At 38.4% G+C, this 17,616-nt stretch overlaps 1 protein-coding gene across 10 annotated transcripts in view; it reads right to left on the bottom strand.

The window, feature by feature from the left end:
* The window catches only part of LOC115223415 (neurabin-1), a 320,060-nt gene extending 306,913 nt beyond the window's left edge, over positions 1 to 13,147 (bottom strand). For 6 of the 10 annotated variants that reach the window (XM_036512632.1, XM_036512635.1, XM_036512634.1 and 3 more), the window contains exon 1: positions 12,954 to 13,147. The gene's annotated coding sequence lies outside the window, so the exon portion shown is untranslated. The remainder of the gene's footprint in view (positions 1 to 12,953) is intronic. The other 4 variants (XM_036512639.1, XM_036512640.1, XM_036512641.1 and 1 more) reach the window with 1 other exon arrangement.
* Positions 13,148 to 17,616: the final 4,469 nt, after the last annotated feature.

The following is a 17,616-nucleotide window of genomic DNA, read 5'->3' as shown; positions in this document are numbered from 1 at the left end:
TTCCAACAGCCACCCTCTTAACCCAGGGCAGCACTACCTCTTCCAGGCACTTGATGTAGGCCTCCGTGTTAAGTCTGAAGCTGTGTGAGAAGATGAATGGAAGCATAACATCAACATCACTAATGATCACCCCAAACACCATGATGTTGACTGGATGTTTGATTTTTATCACTCTCGGTACATGTCCTCAGATTGCACTGTCACCCAATCATTCTAAAATGTTCGTATTGGAGCTTCCAGCATGAATACCAAGCAGTACAGCATGTCGTTTCCAAATTTCTGGCAGAGTGAATTGCATCACGATGCTGTTTTTCTCACAGACGGTGCCCAACTGACCCTACTATATTGTGTAGTCGATTAAGTTATATTGTGTAGGGATTAAGTCGATTACATCGATCCCAGTGCGTAACTGGTACTTATTTATCGACCCCTAAAGGATGAAAGGCAAAGTCGACCTCGGCGGAATTTGAACCCAGAACGTTCTTCTGCCGTTACGTTCTGGGTTCAAATTCCGCCGAGGTCGACTTTGCCTTTCATCCTTTAGGGGTCGATAAATTAAGTACCAGTTACGCACTGGGATCGATGTAATCGACTTAATCCCTTTGTCTGTCCTTGTTTGTCCCCTCTGTGTTTAGCCCCTTGTGGGTAGTAAAGAAATATATATTGTGTAGTTGACAAAATCAAAAACAAACAATGCACATGTACGAAATTCCAAATATAAAATGGCATCAATTTACCCATCACACCCTGTAATATATAAACATACACAAGAGTATATACATATACACTTATAAGTATATACAATATAAACATATAATTCATATACATATGTATATTCATATACAGACATCTAGTCATACATATAAATATTTACATATATCCACAGGTGTATACAGAGATGAGGGCACTAATGAATATATCACAATATAAAATAGTATAACAGTTTTTAGAAAGCTTCTATTAACCATTTTGGCCCCACTCCTCATATGAAACACACTTCCTATTTTAAAGCAATCTAAATTAAAACCTTCATCAAAATTCCATGCTAATTTCATAATGACAAAATCATATTAGACATTCTGCTTATATTTCAATTAATAGTGAAATTAATGAAGTAATTTCTTCATTATTTTCAAAACTAACTGAAACAAAAGCTGTGTATTTCAACCAAAATGCAGAAACAAAAAGGTTAACTCATGTGATTAGTAAACAAAATCTCCCTCTGAGGACATTAGATCCATTTCTACGCTGGATTTATATTTTTCAAAAGTTTCAACTGTTTTTATTGGAGTTACCTCTCCAGTTTTTTAAATATTAGATGCTTTTGTAGGGAGTTTTCACCTACCAACTGCACGGATATTTCTAATAATTGATGTTTTTCATTTCAACGCATTATCTATGTAAGGAACTCGTACATTTAAATTTAGGTAGCTGATTCCACTTCTTTGAGAGTTCAAACTACATTCAGGTCTTTTACATTTTAGGTGTGGCTGTGTGGTAAGAAGCTTGCTTCCCAACCACACCATTCTGGGTTCAGTTACACTGCACGGCATCTTGGGAAAGTGTCTTCTACTATCGCCCTTGGACGACCAAACCCTTGTAAGTGAATTTGGTTGACAGAAACTGAAAGTAGGGCGGCAAGCTGGCAGAAACGTTAGCACACTGGGCGAAATGCTTAGCGGTATTTCATCCGCCGTTACGTTCTGAGTTCAAATTCTGACGAGGTCGACTTTGCCTTTCATCCTTTCGGGGTCGATAAATTAAGTACTAGTTACGCACTGGGGTTGATGTAATTGACTCAATCCCTTTGTCTGTCCAAGTTTGTCTCCTCTATGTTTAGCCCCTTGTGGGTAGTAAAGAAATAGGCATTTTGTCTGCCGTTACATTCTGAGTTCAAATTCTGCCGAGGTCGACTTTGCCTTTCATCCTTTCGGGGTCGATAAATTAAGTGCCAGTTACGCACTGGGGTTGATGTAATTGACTTAATCCCTTTGTCTGTCCAAGTTTGTCTCCTCTATGTTTAGTCCCTTGAGGGCTATAAAGAAATAAGAAACTGAAAGAAGCTCATCAACATTATCGTCATACATCCACTTTCCATACTAGCATGGGCAGGATGGTTCGACAGGGAACCAGCAAGATGCAGAGCTGCACTGAGTTCCAATGTCACTTTGGTATGGGTTCTACGGCTAGATGCCCTTCCTAATGCCAACCATTTTACAGAGTGGACTCTCTTACTCTTTACTCTTTTACTCGTTTCAGTCATTTGACTGCGGCCATGCTGGAGCACCGCCTTTAATCGAGCAACTCGACCCCGGGACTTTTTCTTTTGTAAGCCCAGTACTTATTCTATCGGTCTCTTTTGCCGAACCGCTAGGTTACGGGGACATAAACACACCAGCATCGGTTGTCAAGCAATGCTAGGGGACAAACACAGACACACACACGCATATATATATATATACATATATAGGACGGACTTCTTTCAGTTTCCGTCTACCAAATCCACTCACAAGGCTTTGGTCGGCCCGAGGCTATAGTAGAAGACACTTACCCAAGGTGCCACGCGGTGGGACTGAACCCGGAACCATGTGGTTGGTAGACAAGCTACTTACCACACAGCCACTCCTGCCTGCTTTTTCTCATTTACCAAGACTGGTGAGATTCTCATGCAATTCGCAAGACAGAAAAGAACAAAAATGCATTTCTGCTGTTGTGTGTGTGTGTGTGTGTTTGTCCCTCCCTAACCACTGCTAGACAACTGGCGTTGGTTTGTTTATGTCCCCACAACTTAGCGGTTCAGCATAAGTACCAGACATACAATAAGCACCAGGCTTATTTATTCTATCAAATAACATTAATTTCTAATATTCGGGCAAGCTCATTATTTTTTTTTTGGGGGGGGGGGAGTCAGTTTTATTCTAGATCTCCACTAGTACTTCCATGCATGACTGACCCAAATATTTTCCAGGGATAAAGAATTTAAGAGGTAGGCCCTTCCCTTAAGATGATAGTGTGTCGTTTTGAGACATGGCTGCTATTTCTAGCAGATAGTGCGACCACGTAGAGGCTACCCTGTTGCCTGAGGTTGATAATTCCCTTCCTAAATCAATCCTGATCTAATTATCTATAATGCTTATAGTAGTAGTGGCGGTGGTAGTAGTAGTAGTAGTGGTGTGGTGGTAGTAGTAGTAGTAGTAGTGGTGGTGGTAGTAGTAGTAGTAGTAGTAGTTCCCAGAGTAATTTTCGGGATTTATTATAAATAAACCCTCAGAAATTTTGGAGTTTATTAATTTACATGGAATGAGGAAGCATACCAGACATAACAGCCTGTTATACATACATCCACATATACATACAAATATATAACATGTTGCTTGCTATGTATATGCACACACACACACACACACATTATACATGCATGTATATGTGTGTGTGTATGGACACATATATACATATTTGTATTTTGATTATATATATACATTAATACACAGACAAGCTTATTTGTATTACAGACAGACAGACAGACAGACAGACAGACAGACAGACAGATAGATAGATAGATAGATAGATAGATAGATAGATAGATAGATAGATAGAGAGAAAGACAGACAGACAGACACTCACACGCATGTGTGTGTGTGTGTGTGGAAGAGAGATAAAGAGAGAGTTTGTGTGATGCTAAAAAGGAAAGACTTGAAAATAGAGTCATTCGGCATCCTGAACTAACAATAAAAATTAAAATAATAATAATAATAATAATAAAAAGAACTACTTGTTAGGGAGGGAATAGTGTTTTGTAGTGTCTGTGTGTTTTAATAAACAATGTAATAATCCATTGGAGTATTTAGAGAAAGAGACGGAAAGGAGAACTATTTAAAGAGCTATGAAACGATAAAAAGAGAAGTTGGAGTTAATGAGGTAGGAAAGAGGGAGAGAGAGAGTGAGAGGGTTGATAGATGGATAGACGGAGAGAAAGAGAGAGAGAGAGTGAGTGAGTGAAGGGGAGGAGTGAATTGTAAATGAATTTCCTACATCCCCTATCTTTTCATTCATAGTAGTTTTCCGAATCCCGATTCATGTTGAGCAGACCCTTACCACACAGCAACAAAAGCACCCACTCCAACACTGCAGTGAAAAAGTGCATAGGTGCAGAGGCTCCCTCTCTCTCTCTCTCTCTCTACGCATGTTTGTGTGTGTGTGTATATATATATATATATACACTTGTTGTATTCATTCTTGTTGCTTATTTTGATTATAATGACCCAACGGATTTTTATGGATAACACCATACAGAATTCTGGTGCATCTAAATTAAGTACCATATTCATTTGAATCTAAATTTTTGCTGAACTTATATATATATATATATATATATACATACACACACACACAAACACAATTTCTTCTGGTTATAAGTGTGTGTGTGTGTGTGTATGTGTCTATTTACAAACGTGTATGTGTGCGAGTGGGGTTGGTTAGGTTACATGGGCTGCTGCTGCTGTTCTCAAAACCGTTGTGTGGAGCCCGCCGTTCTCTTTTAGCTGCAACTGGCATCTTTTATTACCAATATTTTCAGCAACATGTAGGCTAACACAGAAGGTTCAAAGTCGCCGTCGTCACTTCCTCCACCCTAACCACCAACATTAAACATATGCTCATACAAATTTATGCGATTGCATACACACACACACACACACACACACACGAGATGTGGAGCATATATATATATAAATATACACACATGTTCATACAAACTGTTGCTCATATGCATGTGTGTGTGTGTGTGTGTTACTCTTTTACTCCTTTACTTGTTTCAGGCATTTGACTGCGGCCATGCTGGAGCACCGCCTCTAGTCGAGCAAATCGACCCCAGGACTTATTCATTGTAAGTCTAGTACTTATTCTATCGGTCTCTTTTGCCGAACAGCTAAGTGACGGGGACGTAAACACACCAGCATCGGTTGTCAAGCAATGCTAGGGGGGCAAACACAGACACACAACCATACACACACACACACACACACACACACACACACATATATATACATATATGAGACGGGCTTCTTTCAGTTTCCGTCTACCAAATCCATTCACAAGGCTTGTGTGTGTAACATTTTATATATATACATACACACACATATGTATGTATCCATGTATAATGCCATCGTCGTTGTCGTCTTAACGTCTACTTTTCTATGCTTGCATTGGTTAGAAGGAACTCATTGAGGTGGATTTTCTACGGCCGCTTGCCCTTCCTGTCGCCAATGCTCACCCGATTCCAAGCAAGGTAATATTTACCCATGGCCAATCATGTTTTTCACAGAAAACTGGAAACGAATAATATCACTTGTCTTATGGTGTCGCTCATTCACAGCTACCCTGAGATGTAAAAACAAGAGTACACACAAAGACATGCACGTCACTGTATCAGTCTGAGAATCAGACGTTGTTAAACACTGCTGGCCACAATGCACTTCAAAACATTGTAGCTTTTGAATGATGCCACCCTAATGGCTAGACAGGAAGGCAGGCCAACATTATCTCTGAATGGAATTCTAGTCCATCAGAGAGTTACCTACTTACAACTAGGTGAAATACATATATATATATATATTACGGAGATGTACTTGCATAGCAAGTGACTTGATCTGAGATCGTGTGCTGGAATGAAAACAATTGCAGCATGGAAGGTGTTTATAAGCCATTTAAGAAACACACAAAACCGTTAGATTCACTTCAACATTTAAATTTAATTTGTCAGAATATTTTCGTCGCTTTGAGACTGCGACCTGTTCACTGACAAAGCTTCGTGCTGCATCATATGTAAATATATATATACTCTATTGAAAAGCACCAGAAATATCACAAAAACTGTTATTCAGAGTTTCATGTTCTCGTTCATCGAACAGTTTTGCTTAGACGAACAGGAACGTGAAACTCTGAGTAATAGTTTTTGTGATATTTCTGCTGCTTTTCCATAAAACATGTTACTCTACCTCTGGTATTCGAGTATTATTTTTTCCACCTTGTTTCGCATTTATGTACTTACTCCGATATATATATATATATATATATATGTATATATGTATATATCATCATCATCGTTTAATGTCCGTTTTCCATGCTAGCATGGGTTGGACGGTTCAACCGGGGTCTGGGAAGCCAGGAGGCTGCACCAGGCTCCAGTCTGATCTGGCAGTACATCTACAGCTGGATGCCCTTCCTAACGCCAACCACTCCGTGAGTGTAGTAGGTACTTTTTACGTGCCACCGACACAGGGGCCAGAGTAGGCTGGCAAACGGCCACGATCGGTTGGTGCTTTTACATGTCACCAACACGGACACTAGTCAGTCGGTGCTGGCATCTGCCACATTCGGATGGTGCTTTTTACATGTCACCGGCACGGGTATCTTAACTACAATTTCCATTCGATTCTTATTTTGGAAATTGTAGTTAAGATACCCATACCGGTGACACGTAATATATATATATATATATATATATATATATATATATATATATATATATATCATCATCATCATCATCATTTAACGTCCGTTTTCCGTGCTAGCACGGGTTGGACGGTTTGACCGGGGTCTGGGAAGCCAGGAGGCTGCACCAGGCTCCAGTCTGATCTGGCAGTGTTTCTACAGCTGGATGCCCTTCCTAACGCCAACCACTCCGTAGTGTAGTGGGTGCTTTTTACGTGCCACCGGCACAGGTGCCAGGGGAGTCTGGCAGTGGCCATGAACGGTTGGTGCTTTTTACGTGCCACAGGCACAGAAGCCAGTCATGCAAGGAAGTCCAGTTTAAAGGATTTTATTACTAAATTTTAGGTATCCAACATTATTCTACAGATTTGTTTTTGCTGGCCCTACACTGCAATGTCCCCATATATATATTGAACACCATTTCATCAAGTCATTTACACATAGGCTAAGATTGAAAACTAGCAAATATCGATTGCTACAAAAATTGATAGCTAAAACCTATACACACACTGACACAAGAGGAGGTGCTGAAAAGTTCCTGGGTATCATGAAAGGCCTGGCTGGAGGCCCAGCTTTCCAAGTTCTTTTACAGGGCTTAGAAAAACTGAAGGATCACTGCAATATAAGTGTGTGAATCTGAGAGGGTAATGTGATAAATTAAATAATTAACCCCCTTTGCTTGCGAAGACATATTGGGGAAATCGAAATCGAATTGAACCAGCCAGGATCCCTGGTCTGGTGGTACGTAAAAAGCACTATCCGACTCGTGGCTGATGCCAGTGCCGCCTCGACTGGCTTCCGTGCCGGTGGCACATAAAATACACCAATCCGACCGTGGCCGTTGCCAGCCTCGCCTGGCACCTGTGCAGGTGGCACGTAAAAAGCACCCACTACACTCACGGAGCCTGGTGCAGCCTTCTGGCTTCCCAGATCCCCGGTCAAACCGTCCAACCCATGCTAGCACGGAAAACGGACGTTAAACGATGATGATGATGGTCCTCTTGTATTTTCTTTTACCCGAAGCCAGGAACTTCTCAGCATCCCTCATATATATATATATTTATTGCCCACAGGGAGCTAAACGTAGAGGGGACAAACAAGGACAGACAAGGGGATTAAGTCGATTACATCGACCCCAGTGATTAACAGGTACTTGTTTTAATCGACCCCAAAAGGATGAAAGGCAAAGTCAACCTTGGCGAAATTCGAACTCAGGACGTAACGGCAGACAAAATACTGCTACCGTTTCTGCCAGCTCAAACACATACGACTGGATGCCCTCAGCAGGTAACAATTGTTCTGCCCAGGTTTCAGCTCTTATTGTTAAATCTCATATTCACCCGGGGTCCTGCGCAGGCTGATGCTGTCTATAAGATAAAAGCACATCAAAAATGAGAAGGAAAAAAAAGACATGGGTTTGGACATGGTACCCCTTTAGTTCATTTGCTATGGTTCAGTATTCATTAGCACAGAATGTCATCCTATAAATGCAATCCCCAGATGCACTTCATGAAGGCAATGTGTACAAACAAACACATTCTCAAAATAGGAAATACACATGCATATATATGTTTATGAATATCAACATAATGGTTCTTTTAGTGCTCATCTGACTAATCCATTCACAAGGTACCATAGAAAACACTTGCTTGGAACTACAAAGGATTCATCATCTTAACATCACAGCCATGTGTTATAGGCACAAGAATGGTGGTGTGGTAAGAAGTTTGATTCCCTACCACATGGTGCCTTGAGCAAGTATCTTCCACTCTAACCCCTGCCCAACCAAAGCCTTGTGAGTGGATTTGGTATACAGAAACTGAAAGACGTCATCATGTATGTATGTATGATTCGAAATGTGACTGCGTGTGTACCGTTGGCGATTTTTTTTCTCTGTCTTCCCTTCTCCTATGTTTCTGATGAAGAGCTCCGCTCGAAACGGTATGTGTGTGTCTGTGTTTGTCCTCCCAACATCGCTTGACAACTGATGCTGGTGTGTTTACATCCCCATAACTTAGCGGTTCGGCAGAAAAGAGACCAATAGAATAAGTACTAGGCTTACAAAGAATAAGTCTTGGGGTCAATTTTCTCGACTAAAGATGGTGCCCTAGCATGGCCACGGTCAAATGACTGAAACAAGTAAAAGAGTGTGTGTGTGTATCATACCCCTTTAGTTCATTTGTTTGTGTGTGTGTGTTTTTGCATCCGTGTTTGCCCCCATCCACTGCTTGACAACTGGTGTTGGTGTGTTTACATTCCCATAACTTAGCTGTTTGGCAAAAGAGATTGATAGAGTAAATAACAGGCTTTAAAAAAATAAGTAGTGGGGTTAATTTGTTTGACTAAAATTCTTCTAGGCTGTACCCCAGGATGGCCACAGTCTAAAAACTGAAACAACATATATATATGTGTATGTGTGTGTGTGTGTATGCATATATATATCTTGTGAGTGGATTTGGTAGATGGAAACTGAAAGAAGCCTGTCGTATATATGTATATATATGTATGTGTTTGTGTGTCTGTGTTTGTCCCCCCAACATCGCTTGACAACCGATGCTGGTGTGTTTATGTCCCCGTCACTTAGTGGTTCAGCAAAAGAGACTGATAGAATAAGTACTGGGCTTACAAAGAATAAGTCCCGGCGTCGATTTGCTCGACTAAAGGCGGTGCTCCAGCATGGCCGCAGTCAAATGACTGAAACAAGTAAAAGAGTAAAAAGAGTATATATATATATATATATACACACACATACACACGTGTATGTGTGTATGTGCATGCACATATAACATTTATTCAATGCTTAGCCTGCCTGAGTAGCTCCTTGGTTAACCTACCTCATTCCTAACCTTCAGGTCTCCTAGTCACCTGGAGACAAGGAAGGAGAAATTCTGAGTAATGATTCCACTCTAGACTCACCTTTGAATAAATGTTATCCCACTTGACAGTATTGTGCAGCTTTCTCTGCAGCATTATAACATTGACACCTGTGTGTGTGCGTGTGTGTGTGAATGTTTATATTACTGTCCAATTGCCTTGACATCATGTGATAGCAGAGTGCTGCGGTCAAGCAGGCAGTTGTCATTCATTTCCAATTTCCTGCGAAAACATGTCTGGTCAAGGTGAAATATAACTTGGAAATGAGCAAAGGTTGGGAACAGGGAAGGCATCCATCTATCTGTAGTAAAATCCACCGCAACGAAAATATGCCTGATCTATGCAAGCATGGAAGAGTGGACATTGTGATGATGATGATGATGATGGTAACTCCATGCTAATTAGATGAAATTTTAATAAGGAATGTGGCTTCGTCTATTGTCTAATGATAATGTAGATTTGCTTGTATCATACACCTGTGTGTTTTACTCAATTTATCTTTCATTCTTCGTGGCCAATTGCAATTTATGGAATGGCTTCACAAGAAGCTGTCTCTACACTATCTGAAGAAACAAAGAATCATAGAAACATCCTGATGTCCTGGAAGATTACACTAACATAAATATACACCCATTTTTCTTTACAGGAATATATCTGAGATTCATTTATTTCTTGCATATTTATTTCAGATTATGCATATTGATCATAACCTCAACTAATTAGATGTTGAGCACCTTCAGAGAATAACTGCTTCAATAAAATTTGGAAGATGTACCTAGTGAAGCTCATATTGAGGTTAGCTATGCACACACACACACATAATGGCCTTCACTTCAAGAAAGTTGCTGGCCTCATACCTCTACCATTCAGTTACCCTGCTCCATTAATCTTTCCATCTTTAATTCCAACTTCCTATATGTACATGCACTCCCTGCACCGTCCTTTCTACCCCCAGAATATTGCACCCCCCCCCCTGCAAGAGTTTGTCTGTGGTCCTTTAAACAGAACATTTAGCACCAGCCATCCCTACTCCCACCCCTGCAACCCCCACCACCCTACTTCACTAGTCTTGAAGGTCTGCTGTGGACAATGGTACCAGATTCTTCTTCAGAATCAACAAATAAAAATATACATCTTTTACTTGTATCAGTCATTAGACTGCGGCCAAGCTGGAACACTGCATCGAACGGTTTTAGTTGAACAAATCGACCCAAATATTTTTTTCACTTCCTCTATCGGTGTCTCTTTGCTGAACCGCTAAGTTAGGGATACGTAAACAAAACAATGCCGGTTGCAAGTGGCAATGGTGGGGAGACAAACATAAAAACACACACAGATAATATTTACAACAGGCTTCTTTCAGTTTCCATCTACCAAGTCTTTGGTCGGCCCAGGGCTATAGTAGAAAGCAATGGAACTGAACCCGAAACCGTATGGTTGGGAAGCAAGCTACCTACCACACAGTCAAAACCTGCGCCTGTTTCATGTGTGTGTGTGTGTGTGTGTACTATGTATATTTAAACATATAAATATACATATATTTGTATAATATGTATATGATGTGTATATATATATATGTACTATGTCAGTATATACATATATACATACATTAAGTGTGTGTGTGCTGTTTATTTATATACATACGACAGTTTGCATAAAGATGAACGATAGCTATGTATATACATATGTACACAAATATTTCAAACAAGGAAAATAATTACATAAATCCAGATATACAATACACATATACATACATGTAGGCATATATTTTCATACACGTGTATGTGTTTTTAGGTGTATACATGTGTGCGTGTATGGTTATATACACTGGCTGATACTAACATTGCTCACACACACAGGCATACATACATTGGTAGGCAGCTATACACACATTAACCGTTGCATATAAACATAGTTACACAAATTATAATGGTCGAGACATACATACATACACACTCATGGATGTGTGCGCACCTACACATTGAGAGGCACACGTACACAGCAATACCGACTGAATCATACACACATACACACACACATAAAGCATACAAACAGACGTACAATAACACATACTGACATATGCACGCATACATATGTACACTCAGAGACAAATAGACATAGAATGTATGCACACACGCACAGAGAAGCATACACACACTGAGGAATACATATAGACAAGCATACATAGACATGTAAACACACGGGCATACTTATAAACATGTACAAACACACACACACACACACACAGAGCCATACATATACACAAGCATATATAGAGAGATGTAGAAACAGGAATACATATAAATATGTAGATAGAGTTATACATGGACATATACAAATACACAAAGCCATACATGTAGAAAAGTATACATACACACACGCATACATGGTATACATATTGTCATGTACACAAAAACTTAGAGAGGTTTGCGTCCAAACCCTTCTTCACACATGCAGGTGTATGCGTGTGGTGCATTTGACTAACGCCATCGCTGTGTGTGTATACAGAACATCAGGACGGGTGGATGTGACAAGAACCTTCTTTCACAGCCAATATGTGGACAGAGAGAATTGGATATAGGAGACGATGATGGTTGGTTCGAAGAACATTACAGACATATGAATAAATTTTACAGCAACGGCAGGAAAAAGTAAAAGAAAACAAAAAGACCCCGTATATACATGCATCAAATACCCAAATTAACTGTATATTAATTAATTTCAATACATCATGTACACGTTAATATTTACATATTATACACAAATTAACATGTATACATTATACATACGAATAGTATACCCGTCTTCCATCTATCAACTGAAATTCTTCTACAGCTATTTACAAAATAATCACACCGACCACTTATACGAAATGCAACTATATAACTGGTGTGTGAGTGTATATATTTATGTGTAATATATATATATTATATATATATATATATTATTATCTCTTTGGAACTAATGTACCCTCTCTTGTATTATATGTATAGAACTGGGTATATGTAAATGAATTTAATTATGTATGTATGTATGTATGTATGTATGTATGTATAGCGTTGGAAGTTTGTAAAGAGAAGCGAAAAAGGAGGCAGGTAAAAAAAAAAACTACCTCAAAGTGTTAGAAATAGTGGTAGAGGATGAATGTGGGGCCCAGCGTTTTTACCCCCTGCCTTAACCCTTATCAGCTCCTTCAGCGGCTGCAGTGAACCTAAGAGGGGAGAGAAAAAAACGAGCACCTTAACACCTACTTGATCGTTAAAAAGGAGGTGGGTACATAACACACAGACGGCTGTATAGTTAGAGATGATAAATAGATGTGTGTATGATATATATATATATATATATATATATATATACATATATGATATATATATACATACGTGTATACAAACATTTCTCCAATCGAAATTACTGTTTAAAACAGTTCTAAACGAAATATGGTGTAATATTAAGAATTAACAGAAGAAAAATTATGTATTACTCATAATGATAATAAAGAAACGATTATTGTTCTCGCAATAATAAGGGTGAATTTTAGAATCTGGCTAAATTATTTTAAAACAATAAACGAAGCAGGGACTTACCAATTAAATATCATATATATATATGTATGTATATATATGTATATATATATCACTATGTAAATCCTTAATTAAATGACGCCAGTGCGTGCAGCAGAAACATTATAAACGACAATGTGATGTGTGTGCGTGTATGTGTGTGTGTGAGTAGTTCCACACTCACCGTCGTCATCTCTTCCTCTTACTCCTCCCACTCTCAGCCACTACTACTATTTCTCTTTCGACAGAAACTACTGATTATACTTACGAAACTGAGCGACGGCCCTTTAAGATGCCACTACTTCTTTTTCTCCTCCTCTCACCTACACCCACTACACACTTTCCGTTACACGCACACACACACACATATATATATGTATATTTATATATAAAGATATGTATGTATGTATGTGTTAGTCTGTCTCTCTCTCCTCTCTCTCCCTCCCTCGTTCCTTTCATCTTCTTCATACAATTGCTTCGTTTCCTCTTTTCTCCCATACAACTCTTCATTTTTTTTCAAAATATTCAACCACTTTTCATTTTCTTTCATTCTTTTCCCTCTCTGCACACACACACACACACATACACACACACACACACATACATACATACACACATATGTCTGTGTGCGTGTGTAGTTGGTGATGTTTAGTTTATTATAGTTAATTACATTATTACAGTGAAATTATTATCATTTTTTTTTTTCATAATTATATTAAATTCTTTGCTAATAACCTTTGCACAAAGAAATATTTCCTATATCTACGAAATGTATGTCCGTGTGTGTATAAACACATATATGGGGTTTATAATTTATGCTTATTACTCACACACTATACATACATACATACACACACATACATACATACATACATACATACATACACACACACACACACACATACATACATACATACATACATACACACATACACACACACACATACATACATACATACGTATTGGGTTTTTTTATGTATTGTTATTTAACCCTGGGTCAGCGCGGATCAATCAAATCTTTGATGAAAGGGATTTCAACTGTAAACAACCCGCTATTTTGCGAGCTACCTCGGGACTTCACATATACGACAGAAAGGATATGATTTAAGGAAGACTTAGTTGTTATTTCTAGCAGGTCAGGCGACCACGTCGAAGCGCCACGTTTAGCTCCAGGTCAATACTTATTAAATAGACGGTGGTAGGGTCATGGCGTTCCAGGCACGACCCCTACCACCGCCGTCATTTATTCAGGCTTCGTGTATCTAGGAAGGATTACGTTATCCAGTCAAGTCATGTGGGATTTTGTGAATAGTTGACTGCTGTTTCTCGCATTCTGAGCGACCATGCTCCTAGAGGCTCCCATGTCGGTTCGTCCGTCGTTATGTTGTATTAACGATGGTGTTTATTTTCGCTATATCTCTCTTCCATCCATCTCTTTCTTCTCAAACATGCCACGCTCTTACAACTACTACTAGGAAGCGTCGCCATCATGACCCCTGACCTCTACTCTCTTTCTCTCTCTATGTATGTGTCTCTGTATGTGTGTCTCTGTGCGTCTGCCCTCTCTCTCATATCTATCTATCTATCTATCTATCGTGTCTTGCCGTTTTATTCTGCTTCTTATTTCTTTTTTTTTCTTTTCAAATTACATGTTTTTCTTTTTCTTTATTCATTCTGAGTTGATCTTTTTCGTGCGTCTTTCTTTCAAATCCTTCGATATTGTGTGCATACATACCTAGGGGAACACTCTTGTATTCATACACACACACGTCCATCCACACACAGCTATAACAACATACATACAATCCGTTACTATTGCATTATATCTGGCACTGCATCTGTTATTTGATATTTAAATTTATTTCCATTCTTTCTCTAGTTTTTCTCTTCGTCTTTCTCTCTTCTTAAGAATCGATCTTATCTTCTCTTTCAATTTACATGTCGGCTTTTTCTAACTTCCTTCTTCTGTACTTTCTTTCTCTCGGTTACTATTTCTCTCTCTCATTCTTTGTAGCTATATTATAATTTCTTTATAGCAATCCACCTGTTCCACTACGACTGACTTTTCTTTCTTTCTTTCTTTCTTTCCCTCTCTCTCTCTCTCTCTCTATCTATCTATCTCTCTCTATCTATCTATCTATTTATCATTGTCTATCAAAGTAACTATCTACCAACCGAAAGATGTATCAATCCATCTATCTATTCATGTCTCTGTGTACCTGTTTATCTATCTATCTATCTATCTATCTATATACCGGAGTAAACACATATCTCTCTCTCTATATATATATATATGTGTGTGTGTGTGTATATATATATGTGTATATCTGTTCTGTATTCTCTACTCTCTGCAACACACACCTATCTACCAACGTGTGCGTTTGTGTGCGTATACACACACGTATATATATATATATATATATATATATACAATATATCAGCTTACCTAGTTACCAACTTGTATACCTCTACCCAGCCACCCACTGCCTATCTACCAATTCATCTTCTTACCTACCTACCTACTTTTCTACCCATCCATCTATCTATCTATTGATCTCGCTATTTTCATTCATTCATGTTGAACCCCTTCTCCCCTATATCAGTTCACACAGACTTGTAGACATTCTCTTAGTGTCATTCTTATTGCCTGTCACCTATCTCTCTCTCTCTCTCTCTCTCTCTCTCTCTCTCTCTCTCTTTTTACATTGTCACTCTATCATTTCCCTCCACACGAACCAATTAATAATGTTTGGAGAAGCTAGCATGTGAAACATCACAAGATCTCCTCTCTCTCTCCACTATTTTCACCAACACAGATGCTTCCTTATATCTTTCTCTTTACCTTTACTATCTATCAATCTCCTTATCTATCTACCCATCTATCTATCTATCTATCTATCTATCTATCTATCTATCTATCTATCTATCTATCTATCTATCTATGTCTGTCTATCTATCTATCTATCTATCTATCTATCTATCTATCTATCTATATATGTCTGTCTATCTATCTATCTATCTATCTATCTATCTATCTATCTATCTATCTATCTATCTATCTATCTATTTATCTGTCTAGCTAGCTGTCTCTATCTACCTAGTTTTCTATATATCTACCTAACCCTCTAACTACCCAGCTTTCTCTCTTTCTGTCTCTCAATCTACCCAGCTTTCTCTTTTTCTCTCTTTTTTTCCTTTTCCCCTTCTCACTTTCTCTCTTTATCTACCCAACTGTCTTTCTCTCACTTTCTCTCTCTCTCTCAATTTACCTATCCAACTTTTTTCCCTTTTCTTTCTTGTGTTCGCTATTTCCCCCTCTCTCTCTCCCTCTTTATCCACACGTTCCTCTATATATTTCGTCCTTCTTCTAAGTCTCTATCACTTTCTCTTTCACTTCTCTATCTCTTCTCCACCTTTTCCTTTTCTCTCACAATTATGGTTTCCTTCTTTCTCCCCCTTTTATTCCCACCATCACTTTTTTTCTGAACATTTTCCTTTGACATCCCACCTCTCTATTTATACATATAACGTGTGCGTGCATGTGTGTGTGTGTGTGTACAATGTGTATAGTGTTATACAGTGTGTATGTCTATATATAATCTGTATATATGTGTCTATAATGTACGCATCTATGTGTGTATAGAGTAAGCATATATGTGTCTATAATGCGTGTGCACATGTGTGTGTGTATATATATATATATATATATATTATATATTATATATATATCGGTATTCTTTCGACATATATATATATATATATATATATATATATATATATATTATATATATATATATATATATATATATATATATATATATTAATATATATATCTTTTATCTTTTACTAGTTCAGTCATTAGATTACGGTCATGTTGGGGTACCGCCTTGAATATATATGGTATATATATATATATATATATTATATATATATATTGTGTGGTTGTTGTGTGTCTGTAATTTAATGATTATGTTATAATTATATATATATAATATATATATATATAATATAATATATATATATATATAATTATTATATATATATCTATATATATATGCGTGTGTCTATCCACCTATTTCGATAGCTCCACTCTTTAATTGTCTCCAAAACTCAATCAACTTATCTGTCTCACTCTCTCTCCCTTCCTTACAAACCACCTGCAAGTACATTCTCTCCCCCTCTCTCTCTCTCTCATTCTCTTACTATTCCCTCCCTTCTTTTATCCCCTTCATTATTTCATACCTTCCCATTCCCGCCTTTACTCTCAACTCTCCCTCCCTCCATCTCTCTCTCTCTCTCTTCCTCACACTCTCTTACTCACTATCTATAACGTCTCCCATATCTATATTTTCCCCCATCTCTTCTGCCTCTCTATCAACCCTGCCTTTCCCTTGTCCCTCCCTATCTTTCTCTTAATTCTTTACTTCCACACTCCCTTATCTCACTTTCTCTCTAACATCTCCTACTCCTCTTACTCTCATTCCTCTCTCTTTCTCTCACTCTTTCCCTCTCTTTATCTTCTCTTCTCTCCTATCAACTATTCTTTCCTCTTTCTTGCGAAGCCTTCCTCTTTCCTCTTCCTCACACCTTTCTTCCAAACAACCCCTTCTTCCTATTCATCCACTCTCTCTCCCCCTCTGTCTCTCACTCTCTCCCTCTCTCTCTTATCATGTCCAGTTCAACCCAT

This window comes from Octopus sinensis, linkage group LG23, assembly GCF_006345805.1.
Source record: "Octopus sinensis linkage group LG23, ASM634580v1, whole genome shotgun sequence".
NCBI lineage: Eukaryota > Metazoa > Mollusca > Cephalopoda > Octopoda > Octopodidae > Octopus > Octopus sinensis.
This window is presented reverse-complemented; position numbering and strand designations above follow the sequence as displayed.